We start from the raw sequence: 15,904 nt of genomic DNA on the forward strand, positions 1-15,904 counted from the left end.
CCTTTTATTTCCTGGGTTTTGTGGGCTTGTTCTTCCCCATCCAGCACTCCAGGGATTTTTATGGGGTTTCTGGGAATGGGTGGGTGCTGAGCCAGGGGGATTGGAAGGAAGCCACAAAAAAACCCTCAAAGACAGAGAAGAACTCTCCATGGGGACAGACCTGTGGAGCATCCAGGAAAACATGGAATAAAACATCCGGGAAAACATGGAATAAATCCTACTTTGGACATGGGAAAACCATGCCAGGCTTTGGATGGGACAGGGACAGGGACAGGTCTGTGCTGTCCCCATGGCCAGGGGCTGGCAGCACAGCAGCCTTGTCCCCTGGCAGGGGCTGCAGGACCCCGGAGCTTTCAGCCCCACTGAGGGCAGGAAGCAAAACCAGCTCCAGCTTATCCCAAAATTCCCCGATGCCAGCAGCTCCCTGAGATATTCACAGCTCCCAAATCTGTGCTGAAAACAAACAAAACCACTGAGAGCCAGGCCCTGCTGATTCCAGTGCCTCAAACTGGTTCTGCTTTTAATTCTGATTCCAGTGCCTCAAACTGGTTCTGCTTTTAATTCTGATTCCAGTGCCTCAAACTGGTTCTGCTTTTAATTCTGATTCCAGTGCCTCAAACTGGTTCTGCTTTTAATTCTGATTCCAGTGCCTCAAACTGGTTCTGCTTTTAATTCTGATTCCAGTGCTTCAAATTGATTCTGCTTTTAATTCTGATTCCAGTGCTTCAAACTGGTTCTGCTTTTAATTCTGATTCCAGTGCTTCAAATTGATTTTGCTTTTATTCCTCCCCTCTCCTGAGCCAAGAGCTGGATCTGCCTCAGCTCCTGAATCATCAGGAGCTTTGTTCCCCACGGCAGCTGCAGGAATTGGGGCTGGGATGATCCTTTTTTAAAGTTTAATTGTGCCTGGTTTTGAGCTTGAAAGGCTGGAAGGGACCACAGGGATGAATGAACTCAGGGATTCTCCTCCCCAGTGGGTCAAGATTTCAACTGGAAGTTTCATATTCCCACATTTTTAAAATTCAGCTTTTCTTGTTCTGTTCCTGAGGGGACAGAACTGGTTTCTGGGAAGGGGAAAATATCTGAGCTGGCTCATTTGGGGTCAAGCTGAATATTTGGGCAGGTCTGAATTAATCTGTCCCTTAATTTAGGCCTGTCCTGAGGATAGGACTGGGAATGCCAGTGCTGAAAGGATCAGCTGCAGCCCAGTGCCCATCACTGATAATAAATTAATTATTATTAATTAATCCCAGAAATGTTAGGACACCTCTCCCAGGGATGCACAGGCTGGGATTTTGGGGTGTCTGTGCAGGGCCTGGAATTGGAATGGGGGATCCTGGTGGGTCCATTCCAGTCAGGATATCCTGTGGTAATGGGCAACAGCAGGAGGAAAAACTGGAATTGGGAAAGGACAACGGAGAATTGATTGGATAAATGAGGTTGGGTTTTTGTTTTGATTTACCTTGGGTTGATGAAGTTCTTGATGTATTTAAATAGCATAGAAAAGAGAGAAGGCAAGGGAAAAATCCACAACTTCATAATTTAACTCTTTAACAATTCCACAATCTCACAAATTAACCATTTAACCATTTCACATTCTCACACTTCAACCATGTAACAACTGACCACTTAAAAAAATTCCCAATTTAACTATTTAAGCATTTCACAATTTAACCATTTAACAATTTCACAACTTCACAATTTAAACATTTTACTATTTCATGATTTCCCAATTTCACCATTTCCCAATATCCACAATTTAACAACATCACAATTTAACCATTTAAAATTTCCCAATTTCCCAATAATTCCATGTGCCAGCCAGAACTCCCCACCTGGAAACCAGAGCCAGTAGCAGAAGGAAAAGCCCAGAATATGAATCCATGAATATTTTATCAAGCAGTCAAAGCCTGCAGTGCCAAGTGCCACAGCAAACAAAACAAATCCCTGTTTTCAGAGCAGATGCTGAAATAATTTTGGGAAATAAAGCACAAACCTCGCTCTGCTCTTGGATCTCTGCTGCTCCTCAGAGCCTGGGCAGGAAGGAGTCACCTCAGAGGGACACAGGACAATTTATATGTGCAACAAATTTCAATTAAAATCAAGGAAAATCCCTGGTTTGTGCATTCCCAAGCTTTGGACACCTTGATTTTGTCGTGCTGGCAGAATTGTGGAGCGTGGTGTAAGATAAACTCCAGAGCAGGGGGAAAATTGAGGGTGTAAAGCTAAAAAAGAAATATTCTGATGGCTTTAGAAATAAAAATCTCCTGTAACACGAAGGATGGGACTTGCTGATATCAAAGGCCTTTCCCAAATTAATGATTCCAGGATTTTCTGGTTTTGAGAATTAAAAAATGAGAGATTTTCACATAAGCAGCAAAGTGTGGGGAAATTATTGTGCCCTAAAGTTCAGCCATGATGCTTGCATCAATATTAAATAAAACATTTATACTGATATTAATTATAACATTCCCACCAATATTAATGATATCATTTCCACCAATATTAATTATAACAATTACACAAATTTTAACTATACTAACTATAACTAACTATATCTATTAATTATACTATTTTTATCCAAAATGAAGTACAACATTTCCACCAATATTGCATATATTGGTAATAATAGTAATTATACCATTTGTACCAATTTTAATTACACCATTTACACCAATATTAAACTTAAAATTTACACCAATATTAAAATACAAACAGAAAAATCCTGGTTGTCCAAACAACATAAAATAATTATCACAGTGAATTATTATTTTTATTCCTGTCTGTAGGCACAGTGTGAATAAGCTCTGCCTCTCTTTTCCTCATCCCAAAATTTGAATTTCTGCCTTTCAGCTGGTTCTGCTCTGGAGGGATTTTCTGCTTTAGCAATGTTGTTTTTCCAGAGAGAGGAAATTTTGGGGTCACCCTTTTCTCCCAGAATATCAGGAAAAATTCAGGGAAAATTCAGGGAAAATTCAGGGCTGGACCCAGCCCTGATGGCGTCACATTCCCGGCCTTTTCCATATTTTGGGGATGATTTTTGGGGCAGGGTTTGCCCACCCACAGCTCCCCCAACGCTGCTTTTCCCTGCTCCGTGCACAAACAATTCCCTGGCCTTTGCACACCTGGTTTGGGTTCGGTTCCACCTGGAAGAGCAGAACCGGGACTGCAAATCCTGATTTCTTAATTAGCAACGTTCAGAAAACCACCAGAGATGCAAATCCACATTTAACCCTGCTTTTCACCTTATTATCCCATATTTTAACTCTGTTTTTCATTTTATAATCCCATATTTTAACTCTACTTTTCATTTTATAATCCCATATTTTCCCTCTGCTTTTCACCTCTTAAAGATCCATATTTTAACTCTGCTTTCACCTCTTACAAATCCACATTTAACCCTGATTTTCACCTCCTATAGACTCAGATTTAACTCTGCTTTTCACCTCTTACAAACCCATATTTTAAATCTGCTTTCACCTGTTGTAATCCCATATTTTAACTCTGCTTTTCACCTCTTACAAATCCACATTTAACCCTGCTTTCCACCTCTTATAAACCCAAATTTAGCTCTGCTTTTCACCTCTTATAAACCCATATTTTAACCCTATTTTCACCTCTTACAGACCCACATTTAAGTCTGTTTTCACCTCTTACAAACCACACTTTAACCCTGGTTTTCACCTTTTACAAACCACATTTTAACTCTGTTCTCACCTCTTACAAACCACTTTTTATCTCTGTTTTCAGCTCTGCTGGAGGCACTTCCCAGCCCCTGTGATCCCACCACATGTCAGGACAGGACAGAGCCTTGGGCTCCCCAATCCTGCAATTCCAGGCAGCAAAAACCAGAAGGAACTCAGGGATTTGGAGCTTCTCCCCCTGGATATCCAGGTATATTTATTCCTTGAACAAATATGAAAATGCAGACTCAAAAAAAACCCAAACAAACCTCCAAAACAAAAAACAAAAACAAAACAAAACAAAACCAAACAAGTAACAAAAACCCCCCACCAAAACAAAACAAAAAACAAAACAAACAAACAAACAAAAAACAAAAAACAAATTAAAAAAAAACAAACAAAAAACAACCCAATGCCAACAATTCTATAATTAAGCCATGTTTGGTCACTGGTTGGATTTGGCTCTGTGAGCTGCTGGAATTGGGCAGGTAAATACAGAAATTTGGGCACATTCGAGTAAATACAGGTAAATACACAATTTTGGGCACATTTCTGTATTCAGGTAAGTACAGAAATTTGGGCACGTCCAGGTAAATACAGAAATCTGGGCACATTCAGTTAAATACAGAAATTTGGGCACATCCATCCTGGAATTTGCCTTTTCCAGCCCCTCTCGGTGCCAGAGCTGCTGCTCCCAGCTCTCCTCACCTCAGCATTTGCCATCCTCAACTCCAAATTTCCCCTTTCCCCACCTCTGGAATTTTAATGTGGAGGAGCAGGAGCTGTCCCAGCCGTGCTTTGGCAGGGCTCACACCTTTGCTGGGGGAAATTTTGCTGTTCAGTCACAAAACCCCTTCCTCTGATCCCTTAAAACTGATTTTTTTTTTGTTGTTTTTCTTTTTTTCTCTCCTGACTTTTGGCTTTAGTTTCACTCATCTCCTTTTCCAGGTGAGCCACTCTTGGTTAAATTTCCCTGCAAGCCCAGAACACCAAATCTCTCTGAAAATTGCTTTTAATTCAGATTTCCATGAGTTTAGGAGCGCTGCCTGCAAATATACGGGATGCTTTGAACATTTCTTCTCTATTTTAACCCACCCCCCCCCCCCCCCAAAAAAAAAAAAAAAAAAAAAAAAAAAAGGAAAAATAAATTTTTAAAAATTCAGAATAAGCTGTGCTGGCAGCGCTGAAATCTTCGCCGGTATCATGCAGGGTTTTTTTGTGCCGCGCCTTTGTGAGGCATAATTAGCACTTGGAATGTGCACACATCAGATGGCGGCGGAACCCGAGAGTTCCTTTAACCCCTGAGCGTCCGCAGCGCATCCTGCGTGTCCTGGGATGACACCGCCACCATTCCCGAATAATTCCCGAAGAATTCCCGAATAATTCCCGAATTCCTGGAGCCTTTGAGGTTCCCAATGCCGTGCTCAGCGCTCCGCGTGTGGAGCAGGCAGTGACAGGAATGGGTTTTGTTTTTAAATTAATTTTTAAATCTTTATTTTTTTATTTTTTCCTATTTTTATATTAATTCTAGCATTAAATACCTTTCTAAAAAATGTCTTTGCGCGCATCTAAATATTTTACATTAATTCCTGTATTAAATATATTTTTTTCAATGTCTTTGTGCATCTCTAAACATTTTTACATTAATTCCAGTATTAAATCTTTTTTTATGTCTTTGTGCACATCTAAACATTTTCACATTTATTCCAGTATTAGCTCTCTTTTTAAAAATGTCTTTGTGCACATCTAAACATTTTTACATTAATCCCATTTTCCCATTAAATACATTAATTTACATTTTTACATTCATTCCAGTATTAAATACATTTTTTGTCTTGATGCACCTCTAAACATACTTACATTAATTCGAATATTAAATATTTTTTTAATGTCTTTATGCATATCTAAACATTTTTACATTCATTCCAGTATTAAATCTCTTGTTTTGTTGTTGTCTTTGTGCCCATCTAGGGATGGGACAGGGAGTGTAAATCTCCTGCTGTGGTGATGGTGGGTGGAAATTGCTGCTTCTCTGCTGAATTCAGGATTTTCCTGAAGGAAACAATTCTGGGAATGCCATGAAGGGATCTGGCCCTGAGCTGGCCCCACTGGGTGCTGGATTTTCCTGGGTTTTGGGTTTCCTAGATGTTGAGTTTTCCTGGGTGTTAGGTTTTTGTGGCTGTTGGGTTTTCCAGGGTTTTGGGTTTTCTTGGGTTTTGGGTTTTCCTGGGTGTTGGGTTTTCTTGGATGTTGGGTTTCCCTGTGTGCTGGATTTTCCTGGATTTTGGGTTTCCTAGATGTTGGATTTTCTTGGGTTTTGGGTTTTTGTGGATGTTGGGTTTTCCAGGGTTTTGGGTTTTCTTGGGTTTTGGGTTTTCCTGGATGTTCGATTTTCCTGGGATTTGGGTTTTCCTGGGTTTTGGGTTTTCCTGGGTTTTCCTGGATGTTGGGTTTTTGTGGATGTTGGGTTTTCTTGGGTTTTGGGTTTCCTGGGTGCAGGCTTTTCCTGTAGGTTGGGTTTTGCTGGGTGTTGGATTTTCCTGGATTTTGGGTTTCCTAGATGTTGAGTTTTCCTGGGTTTTGGGTTTTTGTGGATGTTGGGTTTTCTTGGGTGTTGGATTTTCCTGGATTTTGGATTTTCCTGGGTGCTGGATTTTCCTGGATGTTGGGTTTTCCTTGATGGGCTTTCTTGGGTTTTGGGTTTTCCTGTGTTTTGGGTTTTCCTGGATGTTGTGTTTCCCTGTCTGTGCAAAACCCTTTGCTGTGTTTATGGAGCAATCACCACGACGATTTAGCCAAAAGCTGGGAGTTTATTCCTTGACCCAGACTTGGATCACGCTCTGCAAGGCCCGGCTTGTCCAGGACGTGCCCAAATCCCAAAGATCTCCTGGCTGGGATGAGAGGAGCGAGGTGTGCCCCATGTGACCCCAAAGCTCCTGCTGGCCTCCCCTCCAGGTTGATCCACAAATCCCAAGGAACTCTTTGTTTGTTTCCCTGCATCCCTCGGCCCAAACCTCGGGAGGGAGTTTTTGTCTGGAACGGAGCCGTGATTTGCATAACTTCGCTTTCTTTGCTCTCACAAGTCCGAACAGATCCCTCCCCCTCCCCTTCCCTCTCCTTAGACATCTGTTCCTGTTTTGTCCCTACCAAATTTCTTGTTTTGTCCCTACCCAATTTCCAGGCTGTTGCACAAGGTCCTGGAGCCCGCAGAGCTTTCCCAGCAGAAAATTGGGAATCCAGGAGTGCGACCTCATCCCAGCAGCCCCGTCCGGGCTCCCAGCATCGATTTGGGGTCAGATTTTCTGCTGCTGCTTTTGATCTTGGTTAATAATGGCCAAAAATAGCGCTCGGGGGGCCTCCTCCTTCCTCCCTCTTTGTTCTCCCCCTGGAAAGTCGAGGCTCCCGTTGGAATGTCAGGGGTTATCTGGGATTTATTCCCAGCCCCGCACAGGAGGAGGTTTCCGAAGGGAAGGAATGAGCCCAGCGTGGCCTGCCCCGGATTTATGCAAATCTGGGTATTTTTATGCCAATTCCGAGTCCACTGCCTGTCTCGTTAGGGGAAAAGTGGCAAGTCTGGCTGTGAGCCAGAGCTCCGGGCTCCTTCCCTCCGTTCCCGCTCCGTTTGCCGGGAAGAGGCTCCCATGGATGCGGGGCCAAGGGGGAATTGCTGATTTAGGGCTCCAGGCTGCTGCTCCCGGGTGGGAGGTGAAACCTCAGGCTCAGGATGATTCCTTCATCCCAGATTCCCCTCGGGGAGGTTCCCCTTGGCTCTGCCTCTCAGGATGTCCTGGATTCTCTTCCCGGCTGGGATTACCACGGGGCTGCCTCTCCCAGCCCCACCCTGACCAGATCATTCCTGGACTTTTCCAGGATTGGAAATGGAATGGAAATGGACTTTTCCAGAAATGGAAATGGAATCATCCCTTAGGAACTTTTCCTGAATCCCATCCCTGTGACAACCATTGGGAAGAGGAACGGCCAAGAAATCCCTGGGCTGGGAGGTGAAACCCCAGGCCAGGAAATGATTCCCTCATCCCAAATTTCCCCTCAGGAAGGTTCCCCTTGGCTCTGCCCTTTGGGATATCCTGGATTCTCTTCCCAGCTGGAATTTCCCTGGGGCTGCTTCTCCCAGCCCCACCCTGCCCAAATCATTCCTGGACATTTCCAGCTTTTCCCCTCTCCCATCCCTGTGCCATCCATTGGGAATGGGAACAGCCAAGAAACCCCTGCTGAAGGGAGCCACAAACGATGTGTGAAGCTGGAAGATTCCCATAAATATTTGGGGCTTTCAGTGAGACTTAAAAATACGAAAATATTAATAATTAAATGCAAAAATTACTGCTGGGGGCCCGGTGTTTAATTGGAAATTCTGGAATTCTCTTTCAAGTCAGGGTTTGAATATTTTTTTTTTTTTTAATAAGTGCTGTGGGAGGCTCTGAGAACAGGATCTGTTTGAGGCAGAAGGATTTTAAAAGGGGTTTTTTTTTAAGCAATAAGAATTATCTGCAGCACTGGCAGCAGCTCGGGCCTGCTGCTGGAATAAACTGAATTTAAACCAGGGCAGAGCAGGGATAGGTGGGATTTTGGGAAGGAATTGTTCCCTGGCAGGGTGGGCAGGGGCTGCCATGGAATTGCCAGAGCAGCTGTGGCTGCCCCTGGATCCCTGGCAGTGCCCAAGGCCAGGTTGGAATATTCTGGGATGGCAGAAGGTGTCCCTGGGGTGGAATAAATGCTATTTAAGGTCCCTCCCAACCCAAACCTTTCCACGATTCTCTGATATCTGGATAGCTCTGATTAAATCTTTGTCCCAGTAAACGAGGAGAGCTCTGATTTTATTTCCAATTCTTTTCCCCCAAAGCCTGTTCCCTAAACCTTTTGTGGCTCTTGTTATCAATAGAATATTGGGGTAGTTTAGTTTTTTGGTTTTTGTTTTATCTGAATTTCTCCATGCAAAGCTGAGCACAGGGAGGGGAATTCCAAAGCCAGGAGAAATTGAAAACACTCAGGGAAGGAAGGACTCTGCCACCTCACAGGCCTCGGATTTAAACCCCCAAAGCCATTTTCTCACCTAAAAATCTTTGAAAATTCCTGTGGAATCGGGCCCTTAACTCCTCATTTCCACAGTGCTTTGATATCTGAATTTCTGAGGTATTTTTAGAACTCCTGTGAGGAGCTTTACGGGCATCTCGAGGCACGTAAATGTACTGAAAAATCAGATGTTGAACTGGAAGTTTCAGCTTACAAACTCCATTTACTGCACCTCGTGGTGGAGGTGCTTGCTTTTATACACAAAATGTGCTTTGATAATTCACTCTTTTTGTCTTTCCAGCATATTTGAGTTTTTTTAGTTAAATGACAAGCAAAAAACTCATTTTTTCAATATAAATCCAACCAAATTCCAATTTCAGCTGGAAGACAACTTCTCAAAAATTATTAAATAGCAAATGGAAGCCGTTCTGTGTTTTTTAGAACAACAAAAGCAGAAAAATAAATAAATAAGGGTTTCAAATAGAACTTCTGGCTTCAGAGAGTCTGGGTTATAACAGCTGACAACACTTGGAGAGTATTTTGTGTTCTCTAGGTAGCAAAAACTCCCAAATTCAGCATAAATTAATTTATACTCAGGTCTCCAGCAGTTAAGAAGCATCAGGAAGGAGATAAAAATCAATTTTTAAAATGAAAGTTTCTTGTGGTTCTTTGTTCTGCTCAGAACCGTGGTGTTAATTAAATTCCTGCTCCAAATTTGGGATAAATTAAAGGGCAGGGAAAGGAATTCCTGCCCAAGTTTCAGTTCTGGGGGATAAAATCCTGGGGTTGTGCTAAGAGAACACAACAATCCCAAAAAACAGAGAAAAAAGTAAATAAAAAATCACAATTTAGGGCTCACCATGAAGGAAATGATTTCCTGCACTTCCAAGGAGACTGGGCTTTGGAATCAGAGGAGAGATCCAAGCTGGAAATCCTTTGCCAGCCAGAACTGAGCTTTTATTCCTGATTTTTCCATAATTCAGGTGAGGTTCCTGTGCTTGAGTGATGTGGTAGAAACGCAGACTTTGGTCAGATAATTTGGTAAAAGCCCAATTTTTTTGGAAAATAACTGAAGGCCCCTTGGATCTGTCATGGAGGGGTGTTTGTGATAATCCAGGAGCAATTTAAAGCTGCAATTTTATTAAATCCTTCATGGAATTTCATCAGAAAATGATCTCTGGGTCAGATTTCTGGGGTTCAGCCCCCTGGGGTTCAACCCTGGCCTTTTCTTCCTCTTCCCTGAATTTTTGGGGATGAGTCCTGGGGGATACAAAGCTCATTCTCCACCTTGGTTCCAATCCCTCGGTGAAATTTGGATTATCCTGGTGTGGGGAAGGTGAGATCCACAGTGGACATATGGAAAACCTCAGGGAAAAAAATCCTGAAGGAACTTTCCAGGCAGCAAGAGGAGCCAGTGGGGTGGGAGATGCTCCTGGAATTCCTGGGAGGAGCAGGATGGGTGCTCCCAGAAAATGCAGGATGGTTGGAAATGTTCCTGGAGTTCCTGGAATCAGGGTGGATGCTCCTAAAAAATGCAGCACAGTGGGAGATGCTCCAGGAATTCCTGGGAGGAGCAGGATGGGTCCTCCCAGAAAATCCAGGATAGTTGGAAATGTTCCTGGAATTCCTGGGAGCAGGATGGTGGGGGGATGGTCCAGGAATTCCTGGGAGCACGATGGGTCATCCCAGAAAATGCAGCAAAGTGGAGATGCTCCTGGAATTCCTGGAATCGCGATAGGTCCTCTCAGAAAGTGCAGGACCATGGGAGATGCTCCTGGAATTCCTGGGAGCACGATGGGTCATCCCAGCATTTCTTCCCAGCCCCACTTCTCCCCCTCCTGATCCAGCGGGTGCTTGGAGATTTCACAGGAAATTTCTGGGATGCCACAGGCACGAAATTCCCGGTTTTGTCGGGACTCTTCCTCCAGCCCACTGGGTTCTGTCTCCGCCCCGTCCCTGCCCTGGGAGCTCCCAGCTCGGCTCCATCCCAGCTGGGAGCAGGATTTTCCTCTGCCTCTCCCTTTTCCCAGGAAAACCGTCCCTGCTGCTCCTTTGTGTGGCCGGCAGCAGCTGCAGCTGGCTCCTCTCTTTCCTGTGAAATCTTCCCGATTTTCTGAAGATGTGGCCCTGTTTTGGTGGAAGGGGTTAAATTAAAACCAGGCTTAGCCCTTTTCCTGTTCTTGCTCAGCAAAGGAGGGAAAACCACATTTCCTCGCTGCACCCCTTTGAAAACGAGCTCCTGGGCACGCTGGGATCTTTTTTTTTTTTTTTTTTTTTTTTTTTTCCTGGGGAAATCTGGATGCAGTGCAGGGGAGCTGCTCCCATTAAAGCAAATCCAGCTGCCAGGAGCCCTTGGAATTGTGCCAGGCCCCGGGCAGGACAGCCCTGGGCTGGTTCTGCTGCACCTCATAACCCCCACAGCTGCTGCAGCATCCCCACCTTCCATCCCACATTCCTCAGCATCCCCATGGTATTCCCAGGGAGTGCAGGGAGGAGGGGGAAATATTCCAGTGGGGACTGGAGGGAAACTCAATTCCATCCTGCCTGGGCTGGGAGTGGGAATCAAAGTGAGATTTGCCCAGGTGGAAAAGCAGCAGTGACTCTGCAGCTCCAGCCTGGAATCATCCCCAGGCAGCACAGGACACTTTGGGTTCCTGTTTTTTTGCAGGCAGAGCCGGGTTTCTGGGATTTTTGAGGCTCTGTTCTTGCTGGGTTGGTGGTGAGGAGCTGCTGGGTGTAATTAAGACTTGAATAATGATTAAGGTGAAGGGAGGGGAAGAAATAATCCAGCAGGAGCTGGGACAGCTGTGAATGCCTGGAATTCAGTATTGGAAGTGCTGGGGAATGGGATTGGACAAGTTCTGGCTGTGTCCCCCAGCTCCTGGGCCTGGTGGAAGAGACAAGTGGTGTCCCCAAAATCCTACATGGCACGGGGACATTTCTTTTCCCAGTGGAAATGGGAATTTGGGTTGATTCCAGATCAATCCTGGCTCCTGGGAAGGTGACACTGAAAGTCTCCAAACCCTGCTGACCAAATCAAGGTCCAATAATTATTCCATCTTTTTTTTTCCCCCCAAAAAACCTTAAACTGATGACAGGATAACGTGTTACCAACAGCTAAATGACGATGAGCAAAGATTTTCCAGATTTCCACTCCGGTTTGGATTGGGAGAGGCTTTAAATCCCATCCCATTCCACCCCTTCCATGGGCAGGGACACCTCCCACTATCCCAGGCTGCTCCAATTAATTGGAGGAATTAATTGGATGGGGAACCTCCCACCACCCAGACTTTGGTGCTTGGCATTGCTTAATAATCCAATTTAAAAACAAACAAACAAACAAACCCCCAAAACAACAACAACAAAAGGAAAAAAAGCAGCATAAAGAAACATCCCTAAAGTTCATTAATAAAAAAGGGATGGATCATTAAGGCCCCATTCCTGGAGGAGAGGCTCCCACTTTCAGGGATGCAGCAGGAAAAGAAGGAATTCTGTGTTTCTTCTCTCACACCTCCTGGTAAATTAAAATCTGGGAGCCCTGCAGATTTCTGGGCTTCTGGGAGCACAAAGAGGCTAAAAAATGGTTATTTCAGCTGAGGAGAAAGGCTGCAGGTTGGAAATGAAAACACTTCCTCTGTGGTTTGCACAGAACCTGGAACTGATGTTCCTCCTGACATCCATAAAAACAGAGCCTCTCATTCCTGTATTTAAACAGTGAGATTCAAAAATGGAGCAGTTTAATTAAATTTCTCTCCTAAATGGGGAATTTCTGGGTTTTCTTAAGGAGTGCGAGGTGGAGGCTGATCTTCACCTCCCTGGGTTTGTTCCAGCTTGTCCTGGGAGATCCTGGTGTGGGATTTGGGGAATAAGGTTCAAACCACGCCTGTGGCCTCATTCCTCACCTCAGGAACAGCTGGGAAACCTCAGTTTGTCCTCACACACTGACAAACCACATAAAACCCAACAGTTTCCACGTGTATTTTAAAAGGAATTAAGGAATTTTAAAATTCTGTTTGCTTTTAATTCTATTATTTCTATTAATCCCTCTGTTAATGTTTGGCCATTGCCTCCACTTCATCCTGCTGTGTCAGGTTCTCCCAGCTGAGCATCTTCCAAATGCCAAAAAAATTCCAGTTGATGCCCCAAATTTCCTGGTTGTCCTGCCAGGATGGACAGTTTGGAACAGGATCTTTGCTGGTGTTCAAATCTCCCTGTGGGACCATCAGATTTTGTGTCCCAAGGCCCTTCTCCCACCTGGAGGTTTCTCCATGGGGGAAAAAAAACAGGTTTGTGTTCAAAAAGAGGGCAGGAAAAACACCCTGAGCAGCTGATCCTGGTTTTTCTGTCCAAAAATGGTTGGAAATTTGGGAAATTGGACACAATGTAGGTTAAAAGAGATGGGGTTTTAATGAGGTAAAGTCTGATGAAGACTGAAAAATCCCGAGGATTTTTAACAAAGCTGCAATAGCTTTGTTAGTCCAGGGTTGATGGTGTTGGACTTCAGAGATTCTTGGGAGAAATTTCCCTCAAAGTTCCTAAAAAACATCAGGAATTCATCATTCCTGCAGGCTGGGGAGAGTTTGGATTCCCTTTCCAAAGACTCCAGCCCTGGCTTCAGCTCAGCTTTTTACTTAGAGGAAGAAAGAGACCAAACCCATGAGGGGATCCCAAAGAGGGAACCCAAACCCAATGGGGGATCCTGAGAAAGGAACCCAAATCCAAGGGGGGATCCCAAGGAACTCAAACCCAATGGGGGATCCCAAAGAAGGAACCCAAATCCAAGGGGGGATCCCAAGGAACTCAAACCCAATGGGGGATCCCAAAGAAGGAACCCAAACCCTAGGAGGGATCCAAGGAGGGGACCCAAAACCCAAAGGGGGGATCCCAAGGACCCATGGGTTTCTCTTTCAGCCAATTTTGAGATATTTTGGACAGAGAAATCCCCCCACAGATCCCCCAGCCTTGACCCTTCTTCATTTTTTGAGGGAAAGACATTTAATTATTTATAAATTATAAGTATTTCTATTAATTATTTTAATCAAGGCTGAAGTTGGAGGGTGCTGCAGCTCTGTGGCACCTTGGCAGGGCCAAAGCTGAAAATGTAATTAATTTATTACATCAGGTATTAATTTGTAATAGATCTGCATTAAAAGGCACAAAACCCAGTTAATTCTCTTTTTCTGGGGGGGTGTCACTGCAGGGCACCTGTGGGAGGCCAAACAGCTCCATTTTCCTGCTTTTCTTCCCTTTTTTCCTGTACTTTGATCCCAATTCTGAGTGATATTTGAGTTGGCCAAGTCTGGCAGTGATGACACCCTGGGTAATAGGCAGCAAAAAAAAAAAAAAAAATCAGCCGAGGAATAATTTTCATGTTCCAGACTGGAGTCTGCAAGCAGTGAGAAGTTCAAAATAAATAAATAAACCCCCAAAAAAGCCAAGCTGGGAATTGCACATGGAGCATATTTTCCACAGAATGACTGAGGAAGGAGCCCGGGAGGTCAATTGAGCAGAAATTCGAGTTAAGGCAGAGCAGTTCTAAATTAGGAGCTGCTTTGGCAGAAAATCTTCAACTGGGAGGAGCCTTGGCCAAGAAGGAGTCTCAAGGAGGCTCATTAGCACCCCAGGAAGGAGAGTTTCCCATTAAAAGGGATTTCTGGCATGGGAAGGACTTAAATCCTTCCCAAATTCTGCAATTTGAGGGTCAGATTTCTGCCCCAGATTTAGGGACATCATTAAACTCAGCTTAAATGCATGAGGGTCACATAAAGCATCCCAAGGATTGGCACAGGACCCATCCCTGGAGGGGTTCCAAAGGCCTGGATGTGGCACTTGGGGACTCTGGGAATGGCTGGATCTGAGCTCAGAGGGCTTTTCCAGCCTCCAGGATTCTGGGATTTCATTAAATGCTCAGAGCTGAACAGAAAACCAAGATGGGTGAAGTCTGGCTTTAAATGTGAATAAAAGGCACTGAAGAAGAGTTTGGTCCCCAAACCACCCCCAGCCTCTAAAAAAAACCCCCCAAACCTTCTGGAATCTGCAGTAACATTCCCTGGCACCATCCCTGACTGGAAATCAGATCCCTGGGGTTTGGGCAGCTTTGCTGGAAGATCCTGAGCCTGTGCTGAGGTCCAGGATGGGAGCAGAGTGGGATTTAAGGAGCACAGGGATGTTCTCATCCCCTTCCTCTCACACTGGGGGGTGTCCAGGTATGCCAAGGGATCCCAAGAGGAAAAAGGAGATTCTGGAAACACCTGAGGTCACACTTGAGCATTCATGTGGTGAAGGAGAGGTTGGGGGGAAGTTCAGTGGGAAATTGAGTTTCGAGCCTCCTTCAGATCCCATATCTGCTCTCCAGTGTTACTGGAAATCCCATAATTCCATAATCCTGTTGGGATTGAAGCCTTTCCCTGGCTCACAGGGAATTCATCTCCTCTGTCCCTCCTGTCCCTGAGCTGCAGGGCCACCCCTGCCAATGCTGGCACACAAAGCCTTGGATCCACCAGAAAATCCTTATTCCCCCCTGTCCTGGGTGGCAATGCAGGATGTGAGCAGGGCTGTGGATTCCATCCCCAGCTGTTCACCCAGCTGTTGCAGGGTTCTTTATCTTGCCCACAGCCCATCCTCCCTCCAGGAGATCTCTCCTGTTCATGGCCATGCAGTCCCAGGGCAGGGCTGATCAAATTCCATCATCCCATTGGGAGATGCTCCAGCCAGGGCAGGAGCCGAGCATTTCCTACCCAGATCAAAGGGGAGATTTGGAACAGCAGAGCAGCCTTTTCCCACTGCATCCCAGAGGAAAACCAGAGCCTTGCACATCATCCCTGCAGCTTTGGAGGAAAACTGCACCTTGTGCAGGAGCCCTGCTCCAGCAGAACCACATCTGTCACTGCAGGAGGATGCAGCCACCATGGAATGGGACTGCACCAACCCTGACTGACTGACGGGGGCACCTTGGATTCTCCCTCTGCCCCTGCTCTGGGTTTGTTCTCTGCAATACTGCATTGCTATTGGAATTTTCCTAGTAAAGAACTGTTATTCCTATTCCCATATCTTTGCCTGAGAGCCCCTGAATTTCAAAATTATAATAATTTGGAGGGAGGGGGTTTACATTTCCCATTTCAAGAGAGGCTCCTGCCTTTCTTAACCCACATCTATCTTTCAAACCAGGACACTCTCACTTCCAAAGCTGCTGC

General features: G+C 45.0%; 1 long non-coding RNA gene across 1 annotated transcript; it reads left to right on the forward strand.

The window, feature by feature from the left end:
- Positions 1-6,016: 6,016 nt before the first annotated feature.
- LOC148221283 (uncharacterized) lies at positions 6,017-8,394 on the forward strand. The gene is made up of 3 exons (XR_015808310.1): positions 6,017-6,593; positions 6,865-6,975; positions 7,554-8,394. It is a non-coding gene; the product is annotated as an uncharacterized LOC148221283 (long non-coding RNA).
- Positions 8,395-15,904: the final 7,510 nt, after the last annotated feature.

Source organism: Sturnus vulgaris, chromosome 24 (genome assembly GCF_052056855.1).
Source record: "Sturnus vulgaris isolate bStuVul1 chromosome 24, bStuVul1.hap1, whole genome shotgun sequence".
Taxonomy (NCBI): domain Eukaryota; kingdom Metazoa; phylum Chordata; class Aves; order Passeriformes; family Sturnidae; genus Sturnus; species Sturnus vulgaris.